The following is a 5,670-nucleotide window of genomic DNA, read 5'->3' on the forward strand; positions in this document are numbered from 1 at the left end:
GTATCTACTGATTAAAACACGATGAACGCAGGCTGCCTTAAAAGCTCTGGATCAAGATCTGCTGATTTAGTGACAGCTTTGTCACACAGCGTTAATTAACGAAAAATGCACTTTTAATATTGATTTTATTGATTTTAACATATGTACATTTTCATTGATACCCAATACAAACGTTGAAACTGGAAAGTTGTAACTGCTGATATTTTGCAAGTTGTATTGCTCAGAATGAATACACGAAAAATGTCAGCGTCATCAGCCCTTTGGATTAAAATAAATCTATGTATTAGCTCTTTCGATTACAGAAGAAAACAATTCCTTAATACATGTACATGACTTGAAGCATTTTCAAGAATTGTTGACGTTATACGTCGCAAATGCACTACATTGCACACTTGAAAAAACAAGACGAGATGGGAGAAGGGGAGTAGACGCCGTGTGAAACATACTTGTCTTGAAGGGCTTTGTCTTGTGATAAAAAGTAAATATCACAGAATTGATTTCCAGTTCAATGTAGATATCAAACAGGTTCAAAATGGTCGGTTTGATTTACCCTTATTTGTCCCAAAACAAAATTCGTCAATGCCATACAAGAAACCCTCCATAACTTGTGCATAGTAATGGACCGTATTCGTCAAATGATACCCAAAGCACCATGTGTTAAATTCCAGTAACTTTATGAATCTAACGATATTAAACTGTCTATGAGTGGATTTTTGTTTTGGGTTTAATACAATTTTAACGAAGATTTGCATTATGTGGCTTGTTTTCAGCCGAATATTACATTCAAGCTTGTTTCAAACAAGAGTTTTTGATAAGAAAAACAAAGGTTGCTTTCAGATGGATTTTTAAAATTAAAAAATGTTTCAATTAGGATTGCGTGCTTGAGCTAAGTTTGTGTCTGAAAATGTAGCTGTTTCGAGGCTGCACAACAACACTTTTGTGACAAACGATGGCATGACAGCATCTCATGCATCTTGACAGAACCCCCTTTATTTTCTGCAACAACGATCCCCCAGCTAAAGTGTCCGATGCAAAAAATCGACTGGGATCGCAAACACTTGACACTCTCAGCCGTTATGATTCACCCAGACCCTGAAGCCAATACTCTGCCCCCCCCCCCACCCTTCCTCCTCCAAAAAACACTGACCCCATACCCCCCTTCTCTACCCTCTTTGCTCCCCCTCCACTAAAGTCAGTAGCCTCAGAAAAGTGTCACCGGACCCCTCTTCGAACCTCTCCCTCTAACCTCCCCCCCTCTCCCTAAAGCCACCCCAAAAGTGTCCGTCCATCCTGCTCAGTTCTACCATCTTTTCCCCCTCTTCGTTTCTTCCATTCTCTGATGCCTATATAGTCCCCCGAAAAGTGTCACCCCTATCCCTCCCTCTTCTACCCCTTATGTCCCCCTCCCTATAGCCCCACCTCCCTATAGCCCCCCCCCCCTCATCCAATCTAGCGAAGAGGGGGAAGAAGCCCCATGATTTATGTGGCCCATTAGCACAGCCTGTCACCTCCAGACAAAGAAGGGGCGCAGGAGGGAGACGGAAAGAATCATGTCTTTTGGAAAACTCTGGAAGCGGAACCACACTTCGCCATAGGGGCGTGAAAACGGGACAGGCCAAAACCAGCGGGCCGTGGCTTGCTGGTCACGCTTTAGTGCGCACGGAGTCTGCTGCTGAGGATGCATTTTACTGGAGGTGAAGGCGATGGCACTACTGCTTCTCCTGGTGACGTTGATGATGTTGTTCCGTTGGGGGTTCCAATCCTTCTAGGAAGATTTATTTTACAGGATCGGGTCCGGCTTCTCATGCTGGTTGTTATGGAAGGGACATGAGTCTTGCTGTGTTTTAGAAATCTCAACAAAACAACACACGAGTCAAAGAAACAGAGATAACCAGGTAGAGTCAAAGACTGAGAATGATTACAGACTCGCCAGAAATCTCGACAAAACAAAATAAAATGGGCCGGAGAAACAGATATTGACAAACAGAGTCAGAGACAGAGAGGGAATACAGATCGCCAAAAGAAGAAGACAGCAACAGCAACATGAACCACCATAACTTGAGTGTCAGCCAACAAATTACAATAGCAAGTGAAAGTCATAGACACAGTTTTTCGCAATTTTCCTTTTTCGAAATAATCTAAGATGATTTGATAAATTCAGCTGAGTTTCCTAAAAAAAAAAACACAGCAGACTCCCCCGAACTTATACTTCGGACGCAGTGTAACCAGAAAAAAAAACCAGCATGCAAGTACCCCAAACAGAGAGAGTAATTTCTTCACTAAACCCAGCATGCAAGTACCCCAAACAGAGAGAGTAATTTCTTCACTAAACCCAGCATGCAAGTACCCCAAACAGAGAGAGTGATTTCTTCACTAAACCCAGCATGCAAGTACCCCAAACAGAGAGAGTAATTTCTTCACTAAACCCAGCATGCAAGTACCCCAAACAGAGAGAGTAATTTCTTCACTAAACCCAGCATGCAAGTACCCCAAACAGAGAGAGTAATTTCTTCACTAAACCCAGCATGCAAGTACCCCAAACAGAGAGAGTAATTTCTTCACTAAACCCAGCATGCAAGTACCCCAGACAGAGAGAGTAATTTCTTCACTAAACCCAGCATGCAAGTACCCCAAACAGAGAGAGTAATTTCTTCACTAAACCCAGCATGCAAGTACCCCAAACAGAGAGAGTAATTTCTTCACTAAACCCAGCATGCAAGTACCCCAAACAGAGAGAGTAATTTCTTCACTAAACCCAGCATGCAAGTACCCCAAACAGAGAGAGTAATTTCTTCACTAAACCCAGCATGCAAGTACCCCAAACAGAGAGAGTAATTTCTTCACTAAACCCAGCATGCAAGTACCCCAGACAGAGAGAGTAATTTCTTCACTAAACCCAGCATGCAAGTACCCCAAACAGAGAGAGTAATTTCTTCACTAAACCCAGCATGCAAGTACCCCAAACAGAGAGAGTAATTTCTTCACTAAACCCAGCATGCAAGTACCCCAAACAGAGAGAGTAATTTCTTCACTAAACCCAGCATGCAAGTACCCCAGACAGAGAGAGTAATTTCTTCACTAAACCCAGCATGCAAGTACCCCAAACAGAGAGAGTAATTTCTTCACTAAACCCAGCATGCAAGTACCCCAAACAGAGAGAGTAATTTCTTCACTAAACCCAGCATGCAAGTACCCCAAACAGAGAGAGTAATTTCTTCACTAAACCCAGCATGCAAGTACCCCAAACAGAGAGAGTAATTTCTTCACTAAACCCAGCATGCAAGTACCCCAAACAGAGAGAGTAATTTCTTCACTAAACCGTTGTGATGACTGCCCAGACACCCAGCTGTGTCGCTGCAGTCCCGCTGATGGGTGTTGCTCCACTTCCCTTGATAGAGTTGCCGGCGTCGCAGAACGAGGGGTGGGACAGATGAAGGGTTGGGGTGAAAGGAGGTGGAAAGAGTGAGGGGAGATTGGGAGGGAGAGGGTAGAGGAGAAAAAGAGGGAAAAGAGAGTGATTTTCTCCACTAAACTACTTTAATAACGGAGCCGTCACCCTCGCTGCGACGATGATGGTGTTGCTCCCTCCTTTGTTAGTGAGATAGTCTTTGTTGCGGACTGGGGGGGGGGGGGGGGAGAGGAGGAGAGATGGATGGAGAGGGATGAGGGCAAAGGAGTTAGAGGAAGGGGTGTGAGGGGAGGACGAGATAATTCCACCATGAAGCTACTCTGGTGACCGATCTGACACCAAGCCTGCGATGCTGCAGCAGTTTCTGATGGTGTTGCTGCCTTCTTTGTCTTGCAAGGTCGTCGCTGTTGCTGCCGACGGGAGATATATGAGAGAAAGACTGGGATAAAAATCCAAAACCAGAAAGACTGCCAACGTTCCAAAGTTCAGAATTTAAAAAAAGAAAGAATGGTAGGCAATTAGAACGTTTATTATAGACAAAACAAAACGTTTCATTTACTAGCACGTCGACCCAAAGGTTTTTAATTTTTTAAAAAATTTTTTTTTAATCTCTTCTTCTACCTCCTCTTCTTTTCTTCTTCACTTTAAAGGCACAGTAAGCCTCCCGTAAACCATCACAGATACGGTCAGGCTTTTACACACAGTACAAACACCATTTCATTTAAACACTCACCAATTGAGAACATCCTAGGTGCCCTCCGTAAAGAGAGAACAATTTTCAAAGAATTTATTTTTGCGTGGTTTATCTTACCCCTGAGCCATCGTGAACCCGTGTGATCCAGTTTTCCCTTTTCACAATGCAGTCGTCATAGTTAGTCATTTGAATGCGACTCGACGTGAGCTTATCTACAATAGCACGTTTTTTTTACGCACGAAACAACGGCTGTGGTTCACAAGAACTCTAGCGATGGCTTATGACTGTTGAGAGGAACGGCGATTTGCACTGATAAACCGGCCGTCGTCTGCTACGACCCTTGCGTGACCCTGCTTCCGGGCTTTTCTTTTTTTAAACTTTCACAACTTCGAATTGTTCTGATCTTGTCTTGATGAAAAACGAATTCTTTTATGATTAAAGAATGTTTGCGTAACAAGCTGTCAATTTATTATTTAGATTTTAAAAGTTAGGTCTAGCGCAAAAACGAGGCGCCGTTGTTGTTAACGGAACAAGTCTACGAAAATAAATTCTTTGAAAATGTCTCACGCTCGACAGAAAGCAGCCAGGATGTTCCCGTTCGGTGAGCGTTCAAATGGAAGTATGCTTGTACTGCATTTAGACGCTCGGGGAGCTCTGTGATGGTTTACGGGAGGCTTACTGTGCCTTTAATCTCCTCTCTCTCTTCTTTTTCTCTCTTTCTCTTTTCTTCTTCACTCCTTCTCTTTCTCTTCTTCACTTCTCTCTCTTCTTCTTTATGTATTTATTTTTATTTTTATTTTGTTGCATCCTCTTTCTGCTTGTCCCGACGCTTGTTCCTTCTCCCAGTATGCTTCCACGCCGCCCCGTCCCAGCACTCACTGCAACATCCACCCCTGAACTTCGTTCCGCCGCCAGACTTTGTCGAATCAATGAGCCCCCAGTGTTTCGTCGACCCAAAGGTATTTGAAGAAGACAGACAGACAGACAGACAGACAGACACTTATGAAACACACACACTTAAGTAGCCACACGATCTTGAGATAAGTTCATTATCTGTTGCATAAGTGTCTGTCTGTCTGTTCACACCAAAGACCTTTCGGCCGACGTACTAGTAAATGTAACGTGTGTTTTGATTCGTCAAAAAAGACTGAGATAATTGGTCCGACGGTAGATCGGTCAAATGGTCAGCAAGTCAGTGAATTGCTCAGTGAGTCAGTCGAGCAGTCAGTTCGTTCGTTGTTTGGTAGTTAAATTTGGTAAAACAAATGGTTGGTGAATCGGCCGGTAAGTCAATTACTCAGTCAATTAGTCAATCAGTCAGTCGGTTTGTCAGACAAACAGTCAGTTCATCAGTTGACTGGTAGTTGACTTTGGTTGACTGTTGGTTGATCGGTTGATCAGCTAGTCATTACTCGCTGAGTCATCTGAACAGTCGGTTCGCTCGCTGATTGGTAAGTTGGGGATGTTTGAATAATGTTAGTAAAGCTACCTATTGTGCAGGAGCCACACACACATAAATAAGTGGAGGGGGGGGGGTATAAAAACAAACCAGACAGATAGACTTAGA

The sequence above is a fragment of the Littorina saxatilis genome, linkage group LG1, assembly GCF_037325665.1.
Source record: "Littorina saxatilis isolate snail1 linkage group LG1, US_GU_Lsax_2.0, whole genome shotgun sequence".
In the NCBI taxonomy this organism is placed as follows: domain Eukaryota; kingdom Metazoa; phylum Mollusca; class Gastropoda; order Littorinimorpha; family Littorinidae; genus Littorina; species Littorina saxatilis.